The 20,954-nt window shown below is 37.6% G+C and overlaps 1 protein-coding gene across 1 annotated transcript in view; it reads right to left on the bottom strand.

Annotated features, from left to right (window-relative positions):
• GUCY1A2 (guanylate cyclase 1 soluble subunit alpha 2) overlaps positions 1 to 20,954 on the bottom strand; it is a 357,730-nt gene that overhangs the window by 60,883 nt on the left and 275,893 nt on the right. The gene's annotated exons all lie outside the window — the stretch shown is intronic.

Genomic DNA, 20,954 nt, shown 5'->3' with positions numbered 1-20,954 from the left:
TTTCCAAGTTGGAGGTATTGTTGTCCATGTTTTCCCACCTGTTTCATTCTCTGGGACATCAAGAATATTTCTTAAGAAGTTCCACTCTTCAGGCTTTGAGGTTGGAACATCTCGATTTTACCGGAAGATGAGCAAAACAATGTTTGCAATCACTAGGACCCATGGTCTTTCTTCAAATATGGTAAGACATATCCTGGGTTCAGTGATTTTAAACAACAGGAAGGAAAAAAGTGTGTTTTAGAATTGATGAAATAAAATCCTAGTATTTTCTTTTAATTTTAATTTTTTTAATTTTTTATTTTTATGGCTATATAGAAGGTATATATATTTATGGGGTACAGAAGTATTTCGATACAGGCATACAATGTGTAATAATCACATCAGGGTAAATGAGATATCCATCATCGCAAACATTAATCATTTATTTGAGTTATAAAGATTCCAGTTGTATTCCCTCAGTTATTCTAAAATGTACAAAAAATTATTCCTGACTAGTCACCCTGTTGTGCTATCAGATACTATATTTTATTCATTGTATCTAAGTATATTGTTGTACCAATTAGCCAATCCCATTTTCCTCTCTCCTTGCCAGTACCCTTTCCAGTCTCTGGCAACCATCATTCTACTCTCTATCTCCATGAGTTCAACCGTTTTAATTTTTAACTCCCACAAATGGGTGAGAACATGGAATAGTCATCCTTCTGAGCTGGGCTTATTTCACTTAGCATAATGTCCTCCAGTTTCATTCATGTTGTTGCAAATAACAGGATCTCATTCTCATGGCTGAATAGTATTCCATGTGCATATGTACCACATTTTCTTTATTAATTTGTCTGTGGACAGGTTGAATGCAAATCTTGGCTATTGTGACTAGTGTTACAATAAACATGGGAGTGCAGTTATCTCTTCAATATACTGATTTCCTTTCTGTGGGGTATATAACTAGCAGTGGGATTGCTGGATCATATGGTAGTTTTATTTTTAGATTTTTGGGGAACCTCCGTACTCTTCTCCATCAGAACTGTACTAATTTACTTTCCCACCAACAGCATGTGAGTGTTCCCCTTTCTCCAGATCCTCAACAGGATTCATTGTCATCTGTCTTTTGGATAAAAGCCATTTTTATCTAGGTTGAGATGCTCATGGTAGTTTTGTTTTGCATTTCTCTGATGATTAAGGATGTTTAGCACCGTTTCATATACCTGTTTTCCATTTGTGTGTCTTCTTTTGAGTAGTGTCTATTCAGATCTTTTACTCATTTTTTAATCAAATTATTAGGTTTTTTTCCTATTGAGTTGTTTGAGCTCCCTACATGTTCTGGTTTTTAATCCCTTGTCAGATAGATATTTCGCAAATATTTTCTCCCATTCTGTGGGTTGTATCTTCACTTTTTTGATTGTTTCCTTTGATGTTCAGAAGCTTTTTAAGTTGATGTGATTCTATTGGTCCATTTTTGCTTTGGTCACCAGTGCTTTTGAGCTACTACTAATTGAATATTTTCCCACTCCAATGTCCTGCAGAGTTTCTACAATGGTTCCTTTTAGTAGTTTCATAGTTTGAGGTCTAAGATTTAAATCTTTAATCTATTTTGATTTGATTTGCATATGGTGAGAGACAGTGGTCCAGTTTTTCTACATATGGATATCCAGTCTTCCCAGAACCATTTATTGAAGAGACGATCCTTTCCTCAATGCATGTTCTTGGCACCCTTGGCAAAAATGAGTTAACAATAGATGTATAAATTTATTTATTTCTGAGTTCTCTATTCTGTTCTATTAGCCTATGTGTCTATTTTTATGCCAGTACTATGCTGTTTTGGTTACCATAGCTCTGTAGTATAATTTAAATCAGGTAATGTAATTTCTCCAGTTTTATTCTTTTTGCTCGTGATGGATTTGGCTATTTTGGGTCTTTTGTGGTTCCATATATATTTCAGAATTATTTTTTCTATTTCTGTGAAGAATGTCATTAGTATTTTGATAGTGATTGCACTGAATCTGTAGATTGCTTTGGGTAGTATGAACATTTTAATAATATTGATTCTTCCAATCCATTAATATTAAATATCTTTCCATTTTTTGTGTGTCTTCAATATTTTTTAAAGTTTGTAGTTTTTAAAGGTAGAAAGTACAGGATTGCCTTTTATCTCCAACAGTGACACTTACAATGATCATTGCATTTTGCTTGTTTCTGATGATCAGGTGCTACCAGTCTCTTTGATCTGGGGAGCATACCACCACATTGCTCTCAGGGAAGCCAGTCCTTCAGCAGTATCTTTTGTCTATAGAGGGCAAGACTGGCCTACAGAGGGCAGCTCCACTGACTTTACTAACAATGTTGGTACCCATCCTAGTAGCAAATCCCTTAGCAATTTGGTAACTCAAACTGTCATTGCTTTTCTTTGTAGACACACATTTTGATTTTTAAAACAAGTACAAAAAAAGAACAAAAATTTACCAGTTTTATCACTTGGTGTCCCAGCAAGAAACAGATGGTACATTCAAAGTGGATTAATGAATAGAAGAGAACTTAACATACTTACTATTGCTCCCTCGTGACAGTTAACTAGTTAGTTGTATGGCTTTAGATAGTATATCCACTTTAGAATGCTTATTCACTTGAGGTATTTGATTACTTCTTCTTTTTTAAGGTAGATTTGGTGGCTCCACTTCTCTTAGAGTGGACCATCTCTTTCTTTTTTTAAATTATACTTTAAGTGCTGGGGTACTTGTGCAAAACATGCAACTTTGTTACATAGGTATACATGTGCCATGGTGGTTTGCTGCACCCATCAACCCGTCATCTAAATTAGGTATTTCTCCTAATGCTACCCTTCCCCTAGCTCCCCACCCCCACAACAGGCACTGGTATGTGATGTTCCCCTCCCTGTGTCCCTGTGTTCTCGTTGTTCAACTCCCACTATGAGTGAGAACATGCGGTGTTTGGTTTTCTCTTCTTGTGTAAGTTTACTGAGAATGATGGTTTCCAGCTTCATCCACGCCCCTACAAAGGACGTGAACTCATCCTTTTTTATGGCTGCATAGTATTCCATAGTGTATGTGTCCCACATTTTCTTTATCCAGTCTATGATTGATGAGCATTTGGGTTCGTTCCAAGACTTTGCTATCGTGAACAGTGCCACAATAAACATAACGTGTGCATGTGTCTTTACAGAATTATTCATAGTCCTTTGGGTATATACCCAGTAATGGGATTGCTGGGTCAAATGGTAATTCTGGTTCTAGATCCTTGAGGAATCACCACACTGTCTTCCACAATGGGTGAACTAATTTACAGTCCCACCAACAATGTAAAAGTGTTCCTATTTCTCCACATCCTCTCCAGCAACTGTTGTTTCCTAACCTTTTAATGATCGCCATTCTAACTGGTGTGAGATGGTATCTCGTTGTGGTTTTGATTTGCATTTATCTAATGACCAATGATGATGAGCTTTTTTTTCATATGTTTGTTGGCTGCATAAATGTCTTCTTTTGGAAAGTGTCTTTCATGTCCTTAGCCCACTTTTGATTGGGTTGTTTATACTTTTCTTGTAAATTTGTTGAAGTTCTTTGTAGATTCTGGATATTAGCCCTTTGTCAGATGGATAGATTGCAAAAATTTTCTCCCATTCTGTAGGTTGCCTGTTCACTCTGATGATAGTTTCTTTTGCTGTGCAGAAGCTCTTTAGTTTAATTAGATTCCATTTGTCAATTTTGGCTTTTGTTGCCATTGCTTTTGGTGTTTTAGTCATGAAGTCTTTGCCTATGCCTATGTCCTGAAGGGTATTGCCTTGGTTTTCTTCTAGGGTTTTTATGGTTTTAGGTCTTAATGTTTAAGTCTTTAATACATCTTGAGTTAATTTTTGTATAAGGTGTAAGGAAGGGGTCCAGTTTCAGATTTTTGCATATGGCTAGCCAGTTTTCCCAACACCATTTATTAAATAGGGAATCCTTTCCCCATTGCTTGTTTTTGTCAGGTTTGTCAAAGATCAGATGGTGGTAGATGTGTGGCGATATTTCTGAGGCCTCTTTTCTTTTCCACTGGTCTATACATCTGTTTTGGTACCAGTACCATGCTGTTTTGGTTACTGTAGCCTTGTAGTATAGTTTGAAGTCAGGTAGTGTGATGCCTCCAGCTTAGTTCTTTTGACTTGGGATTGTCTTGGCTATACGGGCTCTTTTTTGGTTCCATATGAAATTTAAAGTCGTTTTTTTCTAATTCTGTGAAGAAAGTCAGTGGTAACTTGATGGGGATAGCATTGAATCTATAATTACTTTGGGCAGTATGGCCATTTTCACGATACTGATTCTTCCTATCCACGAGCATGGAATGTTTTTCCATTTGTTTGTGTCCTGTCTTATTTCCTTGAACAGTGATTTGTAGTTCTCCTTGAAAAGGTCCTTCACATCCCTTGTAAGTTGGATTCCTAGGTATTTTATTCTCTTCGTAGCAATTGTGAATGGGAGTTCACTCATGATTTGGCTCTCTGTTTGTCTATTATTGGTGTATGGGAATGCTTGTGATTTTTGCACATTGATTTTGTATCTTGAGACGTTGCTGAGGTTGCTTTTCAGCTTAAGAAGATTTTGGGCTGAGACAATTGTAAATATACAATCATGTCATCTACAAACAGAGACAATTTGACTTCCTCTCTTCCTAATTGAATTCCCAGGGAATCAACGAAAAAAGGATACATTTCAAAATTATTTAGCCAAGAGTGGTCAAACAGAAAACTAACATTTATTTAACATTTACAGAGTACCAGACACTCTTTTACCTTGTTTCTAATTCTTAGACTTTACTTTTTACAGATTAGGGAATTGAAACTCAGAGAGGGTAAGCAACTTGCCTACAACCTAACGGCAGCACAGGCCAGTGCCTGAATTCAAACCGGTGGAGGATACTGCACTGCCTGAGCTATAACCCTCAATTCTCTCTTATGCTCCTAATTAGTTTCCTATTATCTATAAAACATGTCTTTTAGAATTGATTTTCCCTACTTTCTTCATTTCTTTCTGCCTCTTTTTCCTTTGTTCATGTTTCCTCACTCAACAGATACTTTATGGTGAACCACAAGATATCCCAATTCTCAGGAGACATACTATTGGGAAGTGTTACTCTTGTGTTTCCCCTCCCTCCTGGAGTTACACATGGGTATAGGTGAGCTACTTCTTTCCCATTTCAGTAGCTAAAACCAGAGTTTAGCTCCTCAGAGGTCCCTAGCAGCATGACTGACATAGCATCTTTCTAGTCTGCTGTTAAGTACCACTTCCTTTGCACCCTCATTGAGAGGAACCTTTTTTTTTTTTGAGATGGAGTCTTGCTCTGTCACCCCGGCTGGAGTGCAATGGCACATCTCAGCTCACTGCAACCTCCGCCTCCCAGGTTCAAGTGATTCTCCTGCCTAAGCCTCCCAAGTAGCTGGGATTACATGCACCCACCACCATGTCTGGCTAATTTTTGTATTTTTTAGTAGAGACAGAGTTTTACCATGTTGGTCTGGCTGGTCTCAAACTCCTGACCTCAGGTGATCCATGTGCCTTGGCCTCCCAACAATGTGCTGTGATTACAGGCGTCAGCCACCATGCCCGGCCTGAGAGGAACCTTTTTTTCTCAGTGGGAGTAGGTAAGGAAGTAGAAACAGATGCTTTTAAGAAAAACTGGTAAGAAGCTTAAAATATTTTCTGGATAGGTTTTTATTTTTCTATGGTTGGCCATAGAGCAGTGATGTGATAAAATAATATTTGAGGTGACTATTTCAGCAGCCTGTTTCTTGTCACCAAGACTTAACTTACATTGTTTTCTGTACTTAAAATGCTAACACCATTGCCCTCCTTCTATGATGATTCAGTATCACTTTTTCCATGGACCTTTCCTCTAATGCCCTGTTAGAAATGTTTACTTACTCTTCTCTTTACACCCTCCAATGGACCATATCACTGTATGTATGTATGTATGTATGTATGTATGTATGTATTTAGAGACAGAGTTTAGCTCGTTACCCAGGCTGGAGTGCAATGGCGTGATCTCGGCTCACTGCAACCTCTGCCTCCTGGGTTCAAGCTATTCTCCTACCTCAGCCTCCTGAGTAGCTGGGATTACAGGCATGTGCCACCATGCCCAGCTAATTTTGTATTTTTAGTAGAGATGGGGTTTCTCCATTTTGGTCAGGCTGGTCTCATACTCCCAACCTCAGGTGATCCGCCTGTCTTGGCCTCCCGAAGTGCTGGGATTACAAGCGTGAGCCACCATGCCTGGCTCCACTTTATGATATTATAGTTAGTCTAGCTGCACAGTCTTGGAGCAGAGAGCATGCCCTCTTTAACTCTAGTGTCCTTTATTGCAATGCTGTCCAATAGAAATACAATGTAGGCCACAGATGTAGGAGATGTACACAATTTCAAAATTTCTAATAGCCATAGTAAAAACAAAACAGTTAAACTAATTAAATAGCATTTTATTTAATATATTCAAAGTATTATTAGTTCAAACTGTAATCAAATTAAAAATCATTAATGACTTTTTAAATTCTTTTTGTAGAAAGTCTTCAAGTCTGGTATGTAGTTTTTATTTATAGCACATCTCAATTTTGACTAGCCATATCTAAAGTATTCAATAGTCACATGTGGCTAGTGGCTACCATATTGGACAGCAGCTCTGGAGCTGCCCACTGAAGCATACATGTGAGCTGGGGACCTTACATTTTTATTGAACAAAAAAGGCAGTGCAGTGGAAAGATCAGCAACATGTGATGGCATTGTGTATCAAAGGACAAGGAAGAAGGAAAAGGAGAAAATAACCACAGAAATGGAGCTTGGGAGAACAGGTTATGCTATTACATTAGTAGACACCAATAAATTATTGCAAATAGAGGATGTAAGGGACCAAAATAAAACAGGATAAGTTTTGTACTATTGTTGTCAGAATTATCCTGGAGAAAGCAAATGTAATGCTTTTAACAAAAGTGTGGTCATTCTACTAGCAGCACCCACATATGGATATTTAGAAAAAAGTTTACAATGGTGATAATGATGAGAAGACAAATAGATGTAACCTTTCCTCATTTTGCAGTCACAAGCAATTATCATGAAGATGATAGATTTTACCATTAAATAAAATGTCAACAATCAAGTGCACTGAATCCTTTTAGTTCTTAATCTAGATAATTACTTCATGAATTTGACTTGCATTCACTTCCACGTAGTGCATACAGCTAGATAGATAAAGTGAATGAAGTTATGACATTTGCATGTATAACAAGGCTGTTCATTTTTGTTCTCTCCAACTAATATATTTATCACTTGATTAAAAATATGACCCCACTATACCTACTTAGTATTACTTACCTAGCAATTACTGCCTTTCAATTGCATGCCATTTTATTCACAGTTCATGTTGTTATCAAAATACACTCAACAAAATCAAATAATAAGTGGGGAGAAAAAAGTAGCACATGAATTTCAAATGGATGAATTTTCTTTTTTTTCTCTCCAACTTTTATGTGCAGGATGTGCAGGTTTGTTACACAGATAAACGTGTGCTATGGTGGTTTGATGCACAGATCATCCCATCACCTAGATATTAAGCCCAGTATCCATTAGCTATTCTTCCTGATGCTCTCCGTCATTCCACTCACTACCCACTGAAGGGCCCCACTGTGGGTTGTTTCCCTCATGTGTCCATGTGTTCTCATCATTCAGCTCCCACTTATGAGTGAGAACATGTGGTATTTGGTTTTCTGTTCCTGCGTTAGTTTACTGAGGATAATGGCTTCCAGGAACCATCTGTGTCCCTGAAAAGGACATGATCTTGTTCCTTTTTATGGCTGCATAGTATTCCATGGAGTATATGTACCACATTTTCTTCATCCAGCCTATCACTGATGGTCAGGTTGGTTACATGTCTTTGCTATTGTGAATAGTACTGCAATGAACATATGTGTGCATGTATCTTTATAACAGAATTATTTATATTCCTTTGGGTACATATCCAGTAATGGGATTTCTGGGTCAAATGGTATTTCTGCTTCTAGGTCTTTAAAGAATTGCCACACTGTCTTCCACAATGGTTGAACTAATTTACACTCCCACCAACAGTGTAAACGCTTTCAAATGGATGAATTTTCAATGAGTAAACAGATATTACTTTCAATGAGTAAACAGGTACTTCTGAAGTACCCTTTTCATTTTTTTTTTGGTATTTGCCTATTAATCTGAGTCTTCTTTAGGTTTTGCTAATATGGAAAAGTATAAATATATTCTTTTGATGTTCAGTAGGTTCCCATTAATGTCATAGTACCACACCACTAAATTGCTACTACCCAAGCTCTAATTCTAAGAGTAGTCTTTTATTCCTTCACGTACTTCATCTAATCAAGTAAGTTTATATACATATATATTTTTGAATCCTGCTCCATCTCTTCTTTTCTATCTGTAACACTACTGCCTGAGTTCAGGCTTTTGTCAGCTTTCACATGACTCCTATAGTCACCTCCTAACTGATCTTTCTGTTCTCAAGCTTGTCCCTTCAAATTCATAATACATAAAGCTACCAGAGAGGTACCTTCCCTGCTTGAAAAAGGTCAGGCTTCTCAGCTGACCACAATGGTTCTAACAAAAATGTAGGGCTTCCATTAGCTCCACCCACATATGGGTATTTAGAAAAAAGTTTACAATGGTGATAATGATGAGAAGACAAATACATGTAACCTTTCCTCATTTTGCAGTCACAGGCAATTACCATGAATATGATAGAATTTACCATTAAATAAAATGTCACAAGTGCACTGATGTGGTTTCTGCCCAGCACCTGTCTCTCTTCCTGTCACTCAATTACCCTCCACTGACTTTGTATTAATAATGAACTCAGGCCGGGCACGGTGGCTCATGCTTGTAATCCCAGCACTTTGGGGGGCCAAGTCTGGCGGATCACGAGGTCAGGAGATTGAGACCACGGTGAAACCCCGTCTCCACTAAAAATACAAAAAAATTAGCTGGGAGTGGTGGCGGGTGCCTGTAGTCCCAGCTACTCGGAGAGGCTGAGGCAGGAGAATGGCGTGAACCCGGGAGGCGGAGCTTGCAGTGAGCCGAGATTGCGTCATTGCAGTCCAGCCTGGGCGACAGAGCGAGACTCCGTCTCAAAAAAAAATAAATAAAAAAAAAAAAATAAATAAATAAATAAAAATAATGAACTCGTGGTTTCCATGACTAGAGGGCAGGATTGGGACCTCCTTTACCTTTCATATGCTATGCATATACTAATTTTGTATTTATTTTTCTGTATTTTAATTATGTGTTTCTGTATTTGTCTCTTCTACTAGTTTGTAAATACACTGAGGCCAGGGAAAGCCATTAAGTTTGTAAAAAGTCTAGTTATTTGCATAATGTAGAATGTGATAGGATCTTGATTGGACAACCAAAGTCCTAGGGTAGTGTTTTACGTGTAAAGTGGCACTGAGTAAATATTTGTTGACATGAATTAAATCTATGAACATGCCCAGAACTGGACACAAGATTCCAGAGCTGAATACAATATTCAGAAAACTAAAAGGTTGCCTTTTTCTGTAAGTCCCTAGTTTAAGAATCCACCCCATTTTTAGATGAATCATGTTCTAATTTAGAAACCAGCTCAGAAATGAACTACCAAGAAGACCATGGATGTATAACTACATCATTATTAAATAAGGAGTATTCCTATCACCATTCATTACTCCATCAAGGAGAAGAAATACAGTTTCCTATCATTCATAATTGAAAAGAGTACTGAAAACAAGAAAGTTGAGAAGGATATGAGAAACTCTGTAAACTTCTAGTATAGCAAATATCTTTCTGTGTCTCATCAACAGAAATGCTTTTTTTTTTTTTTTTTGAGATGGAGTCTCGCTCTTTAGCCCAGGCTGGAGTGCAGTGGTGCAATCTCAGCTCGCTGCAAGCTCCGCCTCCCGGGTTCATGCCATTCTTCTGCCTCAGCCTCCCAAGTAGCTGGGACTACAGGCGCCCGCCACCACGCCCGGCTAATTTTTGTATTTTTAGTAGAGACAGGATTTCACTGTGTTACATAAATGCTTTTTAAATCATCAGAATGGTTGCCTTCCCAAAGAATTTAGCTTTTGTCTTGTACAAGCTTTCCCCACCCTTATCCTTTTGACCTTACATTTTCTTAGACATTTTTGAAGACGTGCTTATAAAAAATAATAAGCAGGAAGGTTTACTTGTCATGTCTTATAATAAGCTTGTTTTAGGAGTTATTTGAAGAGCAATATAAAACCTGTTTTACTGAGTGAACAAAGAAAGAGCTTGCTAGGGCTTCCCTAACATTCAAAAATAGTAATTTGTCATCATAGAATGATGGAGTGGGGGATGGGGCAGAACTTATATTATGGTCCATATAAAAGCAGCTAATTATGTACCTCATTAAAAATTATATTTTGGTGGGTACTCATGTTGTCAACATGGATAATGATTGACTTCTCTTTGTCCTTAAACTGCTATATACTTAAGCATTACTACTTTGACATTTCGGAAAAGGCTGCCTCATCAAATAATTTAAAAAAAAATCTTGTGAGTGTAAACTACTTTGTATAAAATTATTTAAAATACTATCTAAAACACTGTTAATTATGAAGGAAAAGAATAAAAATTATTAGATTTAATAGAGAAAAACAGGTTAAATTTACCATGAGTTAACAAAAGTATAGAAAAAAAGGAAAGGATTGAACGATTTGTCATGGTTTATCCTCTGAAATATTCACACTAAGTGCAACAAGCAGTTACTATATTACTATATTTAGACTGAAAACTAGTTTCTGTATTTTTATTTAATGGCATCTGTATTTAAAAGGGTCTTACTAAACCCCACACTGTTCTAGGGTAATGTGTAGTGATGTGTGAATGGACACACACACCCACACACTCCCTTTCTCTCTTGAAAAATAAATGAGAAGTACTTTGTCTAATTGGTTCTCCACTTCTTAAAAAACAGTGAAATTTATTAGCCATTTTATTATACCACTGGGTATTATAACTCTCATTAAATTGCCTCCCATTTTAAACAATAAAAACCTATCAAATATTTACTTTAATTACCATTTGTTGCCACATACCAGCATTTAGTGAATTGAGATTTTAATATTGAAATACTTTCTTGGCATGGTGTAAACACTAATCAATGTTTATTCTGTAGCAACAGCAGCTAAAGAATATTTCCTTCTCAACTACCAACCCATCTGTATACAATAGATATTCCATAAATAATGACTAACCATATGTAATGACTGTCCTAATATGCACATACAACTGTTGTCAGAATGAACTATATTTGCAAATGTGGTCCCTCGTGGTCTCTATGATGTCTTGCATCTGGATAATACATTTCATCTTTTGCCATGAATTCTTCAAACATTTTTTAAATCCTACTAGAGTTCTGTGCTAATGACAGCCAGAGGGATATATTTTGAACCCAGCAAATCTGTGCTATCTAATGTTACTTCCTCAGTTTATACTCCCTTTTTGTAGGCTTTTGCTTTGAAGCTTGCACATTTTCAATCATTTTGGTGGTCCTTATCAGTATGTGTTACAGGAACAAATGGCGAATTTCCATCTTTAGCCCCACTACTAGGACAAAAAAACTGGGGCAAAAACAAAAATATTTTCTCTTTGGCTAAAGGACAGGCACTGACTGCCTGGTAAAGTAGAAGCCATGAATGAAAGTCACTGGAATCTGGGGAGCATATCAGTGCCTGGCACCTAAGAGATGATCAAGCCTGGAGATCAGTAGCTCATAGTGGAGGGAAAAAAAAAAGCTTTGAATTAAAACTACCTAAGTTTGATTTTTGGTTCTGCCATGTATTACCATGTGACTGGGGCAAGTCTCTTCATTTTTCTTGGCCTGTTTTATTTGTACAGTGAAGAATGTGAGACATACTTTATAGGGTTTCTGTGAGGACTAAAAAATTAACATTTACATATGCTCTGAATAATATTTGCAACAAAGTAGAGTCTCAATAAACTACCAGTACTACTAAAAATAAAAGGATGATGATGATATTTGAATAAATGAATAAGGATTATACTCAGGGAAGTAAATAATAACCAATATGCATAGCTATATCCTCTGTTTTCCTTCTCCCTATAAGTGAAGCTCATTACCTTTTCAGTACCCAAATCCATTCCACTTTAATGCTGATCCGGAACCAGCTGGATGGACACAGGAAAGGAGAAAAGGAGTTCACTCCTCTGGGGCTTGAAAAGTCACACTGAGTCTATAAATTACCTTGGGCAGTATGGCCATTTTCACGATATTGATTCTTCCAACCCATGAGCATGGAATGTTCTTCCATTTGTTTGTATCCTCTTTTATTTCATTGAGCAGTGGTTTGTAGTTCTCCTTGAAGAGGTCCTTCACATCCTTTGTAAGTTGGATTCCTAGGTATTTTATTCTCTTTGAAGCAATTGTGAATGGGAGTTCACTCATGATTTGGCTCTCTGTTTGTCTGTTATTGGTGTACAAGAATGCTTGTGATTTTTGTACATTAATTTTGTATCCTGAGACTTCGCTGAAGTTGCTAATCAGCTTAAGGAGATTTTGGGCTGAGACAATGGGGTTTTCTAGATATACAATCATGTCATCTGCAAACAGGGACAATTTGACTTCCTCTTTTCCTAATTGAATACCTTTTATTTCCTTCTCCTGCCTGATTGCTCTGGCCAGAACTTCCAGCACTATGTTGAACAGGAGCGGTGAGAGAGGGCATCCCTGTCTTGTGCCAGTTTTCAGAGGGAATGCTTCCAGTTTTTGCCCATTCAGTATGATATTGGCTGTGGGTTTGTCGTAGATAGCTCTTATTATTTTGAGATACGTCCCATCAATACCTAATTTATTGAGAGTTTTTAGCATGAAGGGTTGTTGAATTTTGTAGATTCAATGCCATCCCCATCAAGCTACCAATGACTTTCTTCACAGAATTGGAAAAAACTACTTTAAAGTTCATATGGAACCAAAAAAGAGCCCGCATCGCCAAGTCAATCCTAAGCCAAAAGAACAAAGCTGGAGGCATCACGCTACCTGACTTTAAACTATACTACAAGGCTACAGTAACCAAAACAGCATGGTACTGGTACCACAACAGAGACATAGATCAATGGAACAGAACAGAGCCCTCAGAAATGATGCCGCATAGCTACAACTATCTGATCTTTGACAAACCTGACAAAAACAAGAAATGGGGAAAGGATTCCCTATTTAATAAATGGTGCTGGGAAAACTGGCTAGCCATATGTAGAAAGCTGAAACTGGATCCCTTCCTTACACCTTATACAAAAATTAATTCAAGATGGATTAAAGACTTATATGTTAGGCCTAAAACCATTAAAATCCTACAAGAAAACCTAGGCAATACCATTCAGGACATAGGCATGGGCAAGGACTTCATGTCTAAAACACCAAAAGCAATGGCAACAAAAGCCAAAATCGACAAATGGGATCTCATTAAACTAAAGAGCTTCTGCACAGCAAAAGAAACTATCATCAGAATTAACAGGCAACCTACAGAATGGGAGAAAATTTTTGCAACCTACTCATCTGACAAAGGGCTAATATCCAGAATCTATAATGAACTCAAACAAATTTACAAGAAAAAAACAAACAACCCCATCAAAAAGTGGGCAGAGGACATGAACAGACACTTCTCAAAAGAAGACATTTATGCAGCCAGAAAACACATGAAGAAATGCTCATCATCACTGGCCATCAGAGAAATGCAAATCAAAACCACAGTGAGATACCATCTCACACCAGTTAGAATGGCCATCATTAAAAAATCAGGAAACAACAGGTGCTGGAGGGGATGTGGAGAAATAGGAACACTTTTACACTGTTGGTGGGACTGTAAACTAGTTCAACCATTGTGGAAGTCAGTGTGGCGATTCCTCAGGGATCTCGAACTAGAAATACCATTTGACCCAGCCATCCCATTACTGGGTATATACCCAAAGGACTATAAATCATGCTGCTATAAAGACACATGCACACATATGTTTATTGCGGCACTATTCACAATAGCAAAGAGTTGGAACCAACCCAAATGTCCAACAACGATAGACTGGATTAAGAAAATGTGGCACATATACACCATGGAATACTATGCAGCCATAAAAAATGATGAGTTCATGTCCTTTGTAGGGACATGGATGAAACTGGAAAACATCATTCTCAGTAAACTATTGCAAGGACAAAAAACCAAACACTGCATGTTCTCACTCATAGGTGGGAATTGAACAATGAGAACTCATGGACACAGGAAGGTGAACATCACACTCCGGGACTGTTGTGGGGTGGGGGGAGGGGGGAGGGACAGCATTAGGAGATACACCTAATGCTAAATGACGAGTTAATGGGTGCAGGAAATCAACATGGCACATGGATACATATGTAACAAACCTGCACATTGTGCACATGTACCCTAAAACCCTGAAGTATAATAAAAAAAAAAAAAAAAAAAAAAAAAAAGAAAAGTCACACTGAGAATCCAAGTGAATCAAGGGACAAAAATCAAAAATCAATACTGTGACATTTTTGGTTTGCAAATACATATAGCCATGATTTTGTAGTTTATGGCCAAAGTCACTGAGGTTGACATTGGTGGTACAATAAAAAGATTATTTGGCATAGGAAGCTCTGTCATTTGAAGGGATGAGAGAACATTCCAAGGGAACTTAGAGGGGCAAAGCATCGTAGAAAAAGGAGTGTAAAGGCACCCACGTGATAAAAAATGGCACACTGGGCAAAACCTTATTTTCCATACTGAGTTGTGCAAATAGTCACTGTCCTTTAAGAATCAAAAGATGTGGATTTTTTTTGTTTGTTTGTTTTGAGACAGAGTCTTGCTCTGTTGCACAGGCTGGAGTGCAGTGGCGCAATCTTGGCTCACTGCAAGCTCTGCCTCCCAGGTTCATGCCATTCTTCTGCCTCAGCCTCCCGAATAGCTGGGACTACAGGCGCCTGCCACCATGCCCAGCTAATTTTTTTGTATTTTTAGTAGAGATGGAGTTTCACCGTGTTAGCCAGGATGGTCTCGATTTCCTGAGCTCATGATCCGCCTGCCTCGGCCTCCCAAAGTGCTGGGATTACAGGCGTGAGCCACCGTGCCCAGCCCATGAAATAATAAATGTGAGAAATTCTAGGTTTGAAAAGTTAAATTTTTTAACCTTGATACTTTTCAGAATCGCTAAGGTGCTAATGTGCTTTGCAAATCTTCATGTAGTAGGTGACACTTTCCGAAAGTTACTTTACTACCAAATTGTCATTTCACAAGACACCAATTGACTTGACAATGAGGTCAGTTTTTCAGATTGCTCTACTGGAGGATCTACTGCAATGAGGAGAACGCAATAACTGCTTAAGGATTAACACTAATAGTGTTTATTAGAAACAGCTGTGTACTCAGTTGTAGAACACATCCAGCAGTAGCTGGCAAAAGGCACATGACATTCTGGGTTGTTGCATTTTTTCCCTTTATCCACCCCTTTTGGGGTTTATTTTCCAGTAACTGGAAGATAATCAATTACAACTGAGACTTGGTGAAATATTGATATTAATTGGTAACCTATGAGCACACACTCCTGTGTTATCTTTCCCATGAGACAGATTTACAGGAGTGCTGGGGTGGGGTGGGGAGGTCGGGCTTCCAGGAAGAGGTGTACACAACAGCAAAGGTGGAGCTTGTAAGCATGAGGGACCTGATGGAAAGTTATGGCTTGTGCGAGGGCTACTATTCCCTTACTTGTTCGCTTACTCTTTAAACTGTACTCTTTTGAGACAAGTCTTACAACAGCAGTGCTTGCAGATCACTGTGGCTGTGATATCCTTAAACACAACAGCTGACAGTAGAAAGAGGCAGCAAAACTCATAGAAACTTGATGGGATTTCCCATATTCTTAAGCTCTCATTTCCTCCAAAGAAAATGAAATAAGAAAGAATAAAGAAGTTTCTTTAAAAATATCCATTTGATTTTAAGGGTAAGGTGGGTGGCTGAATTATGATGATACACCTTCAGAGCATAAAAATTACAGGTAATTTTCTCTTCTAAAAGGTGATTATGATAATAGAGCTATCCTCTTAGGAGACTGAAAGCTCTCTATGAAAAGAGAAAAGAAGCTTAAAAGTGACAACTGTCAAAACAATAAACCTGAAACAAACATAAGATGCAAAAGGATCCTGAGATAGGGCACTAGGCAGCTCTACCAGTAGGGTAACATCTAGCTGGCTGTGTATATGTACACATACTTATACAGGGTGTATATATGAATTCTCCTCACTATATGTATATGAATTGGGATAGCAGGAATCACAGCAGCTAAGGTAAAACAAGGAGACACAGCACCTCATTTTTCAGCCCTTCTGTGTTCCCTCCCTGTTAATTCTCTTAGGGAGCTAGATGTTCTTTATCCATTTGCAGATTCTGAAACACTGACAGATGAAATCTAGAACCATGGTATACATTTAAACCATACTACTCTATTTTCTAATTTCTTAAGAATTGAGTCTTTCTTGACCTTAAAACTATGACCTTTATTTCTAAACATCTCACGGTATATGGCTCAGGTTACATGATTTCCATTATTTTTAATATGCTAACGCTTACCTTCTTAGGTAAATTAATTATCTTTTTGGCCAATGGTTTCCAAACCATGGATTTAAAAATTACTTTAGGGAGTTATGAAGAGCAGTGTTTAATTAAATAGAATAGAATAACACAGCATAGAACAGAATAGAAAACATCATACCTCATTGTGCATAGCAAGGGTATTATTTCATAAATTTTTGTCTCTGTATGCCCAGCAGAATCATATACAGTCATGTGTCACATAATGACATTTTGGATAATGATGGGCTCACATATACAATGGCAATCCCTTAAGATTATAATACTGTATTTTCACTATACCTTTTCTTGTTTGGATACATAAATACTTACCATCATGTTACAATTGCCTATAGTATTCAGTACAGTCACATCCGGTACAGGTTAAGCAGCCTAGGAGCACTAGGCTATATCAGATAGCCTAAATTTGCAGCAGGCTGTACCATCTAGGTTTGTATAAGTGCACTCTGTGACATTTGCATAATGATGAAATCATTTAATGATACATTTCTCAGACCATATCCTTGTCATTAAGCGACACATAAATAAATGTATGTATTGTCCACAAGAGAAAATATTTGAAATCTATTGTTTTTGGTGCTATTTAGGTGTCAAGTTTTCCTTTGGGCTGTGGAATCACGTTACATAACCCCTGCCTAATGGAATCCTTCTGCTGCTCCACCTCACAGCCTCTGGACCCACCTCTGAGTTCAGCCATAGCTACTGGACTGTTCTTAGGAGCTTTTAGGCTTGTTCTACACTGATCACCTTTTGCCTTGAGGTAAGTTAATGCAGCCTGGAAGTGAGAAGGAGTTAATGTCCTTGGGGTGTTAACCAATATAGGAGAACCAGTGGATATATGTTCTTGCCTGCTCTTCCCTAGACAGATAATTTAGGAGGTATTCTCTATGCCTCTTAGGAGCAATCCCCAGCGGAATCTAGTCCACACTGCTCACAGGGGCATGACCTTGAAAATGCACTCGTACATTGCCCTTTCCTCCTCCTCACTCTTCACTCTCATTCCTGACCCTGGGATCTCCTTCCAAGTAAACTACCTACACCCAAGACCTTATCTCAGATTCTTGAGAACCCACACCATTATATCATGTAAACATCTAGCACTAAATATACCAGTAATACGATTGTATTAGGGTTCTCCAGAGGGGCAGAAACAATTGGATCTATGTATATATAAGAGAGTTTATCAGGGAGAATTGGATCACATGATTACAAGGTGAAGTCCCGTGATAGGCTATCTGCAAGTTGGGGAGAGAAGCCTATAATTTCTCAGTCCAAGTTGGAAAGACTCAAAACCAGAAAAGCTGACAATGCAGCCTTCAGTCTGCTGCAGAAGGCCTGAGAGCCCTGGGGAAGCCACTGGTGCAAGTTGCAGATTCCAAAAGCCAATGAACATGGAGTCTGGTATCTATGGGCAGAGGAGTGGAAGCGAGTGTCCAAAACGGGCAAAAGAAAAAGAGCCCGCAGATTCAGCAAGCCAGCTTATCCCACCTTCTTCCCCCTGCTTTATTCTAGCCATGCTGGCAGATGATTGGATGATGCTAACCGACACTGAGGGTGGGTCTTCCTCTCCTAGCTCACTGAGGCAAATGTCAATCTCCTCTGGCAATAACCTCACAAACACACCCAGAAACAATGCTTCACCAGCCATCTAGGCATCCCTCAGTCCAATCAAGTTGACACCTAATATTAACCATCACAACAACATAACAAAATATTGAATATTTTCATGAGCTATTACAAAGCTAAAATTTTAAATTATTATGCAGTAAAGTCCTTGCTGCAATTAATTAGAAAACAGTACCAATTCAAACTGCATAAAAATATAAAATGATACTACTATAAATGAAATGAATTCAGCACTATAAATGGTTGCTAAATAAGAAAGATATTTGATTTATACCAATTACCCCATAACTAAAGGATTTTTCCAGTATAGTGGTTTTAGCATCACAGTGGATGTAAAAAAAAAAATTATGTATTTTCATCACAAATTAAGCTCTTAATTACAAATGCAGTTTCCTTTTTTTTCTATAATAAATATTTCTTTCTTTTCTCTTGGGAAATATTTTCAAGATGTCCCTGGATTACAAGAATAGAAACACTTGATGGATCCTACTTGTCAATCAAATTGACAGCCATAAAATAAAATCAGTCATTCTGCTAAAGTATAACTTTTAAGGATGAATTTTTAGCTCAGAAATTTAATCATATGAGTGCTTCTGAAATAAAATGATGATGCCTGGTTAATTCTATGTGCTACTGAATATTAATTCACACATCTCCTCTTTAAGAATACCATTTCAATGGGATATTGTCATTGTGTAAAATGTATGACTAGCCCAACTGTTGGTGCAGTTTGTATTTTTTCTACTTTTCACTGCAAAGGTTGATAATGATAAATCTAATAACTAGTAAAGGGCAGAAATAGCTAATTATTCAACCTTTGGTAACTTCACTGAATTCTGTAAGTAGTCCTCTATATTCAAGACATTAAAATGTACACATATCAAAAGGAAGAATCTTCTCTATGTCTATTTCTAGAGTCTTGCCAGCTAAGGCAGTAAATGATATACAACAGAATTGGAAATGATCAGTTTCATTAAACCCAGCTTATAAAGACTCTCTTTCGAAGTTTTATTCTCCTGTGGTTACTATCATGCACCAAATCATTAAATAGCATCCTCTTCTCTATTCCCTTAGGGATTCCCTTCATGGGACTTGACACAGGACAAGGTTTTCAATGTGTCTGAGTAGTACTGATATGAATAGTACTGTATCACATCCCAGGGTTCTGAGCTGTGGTTCTTAAGAGACCACGTGCAAAAACATTTGCCAGTATTTTCTAATTTACGTTTTAAAATAAACTTTCATATTTTTATTTTAAAATATAAAGTCAGTATTATATTCCCCAAATGCTACCAGAGTGAATTTATTTGTAGAATTAAATTATAAAATAAATTTCAGTTTATTTAGTACCTTGTTTTAAGCACATGGTAGTGTCTTGATAAATATTTTATACGTAAAACCAACGTATGAAAAATGAATAAAGAATTAACAAATGTATATCAGGATATAATTTTCCATATTATGCTGCAGAATTTTATATATTTCTACATTGATAAATCTGTTTAATTCGCAAATAATAAATTCTTTGCACTATGATATACAAAGATGAACAGGACATAGTCCCAAACAGGAAAGTTCTCACAGCCTAGTACATACAACACAGGAATTTACACACACAATTTATTTGCAAGTTACAGTATGTTAAGTACCAACAGTAAATTGTGGCAAAGTTATCAGTTTCCTAAGGAAGAAGCAAGTAATTGCTACTAAGGAGATTGTGAGTGTTGGAGATGACTTCTTAGGATTTGAGCTGGCCAAGAAAGATGGATAGAATACGAAAATAAACAAAATATAAACATAACAAACCCTAATATAAATATAACAAACCAATTAACAACATGGCTAAGGTAAACTTGGTGAATATGGTAAAGAGATAGCAATGTACAGAATGGCAATAATCTGGAATGTTTAGTGCCATATTGTGGTTCCAAAAGGTTTATTCAATAGAACATAGTTTTATTATACTTTACGTTCTGGGGTACATGTACACAACATGCAGGTTTGTTACATAGTTATACATGTGCCATGTTGGTGTGCTGCACCCATCAACTCATCATTTACATTAGGTATTTCTCCTAATGCTACCCTTCTCCCAAGCCCCCACCCCCTACCCGCCAACAGGCCCTGGTGTGTGATGTGCCCCTCCCTGCGTCCCTGTGTTCTTATTGTTCAGCTCCCACTTATGAGTGAGAATGTGCGGTGTTGGTTTTCTGTCCTTGTGATAGTTTGCTGAGAATGATGGTTTCCAGCTTCATCCATGTCCCCGCAAAGGACATGAACTCATCCTTTTTATGGCTGCATAGTACTCCTTGGTGTATATGTGCCACATTTTCTTTATGAAGTCTATTACTGATGGACATTTGGGTTGGTTCCAAGACTTTGCTATTGTGAACAGTGCCACAATAAACATACGTGTGCATGTCTTTATAGTAGCATGATTTATAATCCTTTGGGTAGATAGCCAGTAATGGGACTGCTGGGTCAAATGGTAATTCTGGTTCTAGATCCTTGAGGAATCACCACACTGTCATCCACAATGGTTGAACTAATTTAAACTCCCACCAACAGTGTAAAAGCATTCCTATTTCTCCAAATCCTCTCCAGCATCTGTTGTTTCCTGACTTTTAATGATCATGATTCTAACGGGCGTGAGGGCATGAGATGGTAT

This window comes from Nomascus leucogenys, chromosome 15 (assembly GCF_006542625.1).
Source record: "Nomascus leucogenys isolate Asia chromosome 15, Asia_NLE_v1, whole genome shotgun sequence".
NCBI classification, from domain to species: Eukaryota; Metazoa; Chordata; class Mammalia; order Primates; family Hylobatidae; genus Nomascus; species Nomascus leucogenys.
This window is presented reverse-complemented; position numbering and strand designations above follow the sequence as displayed.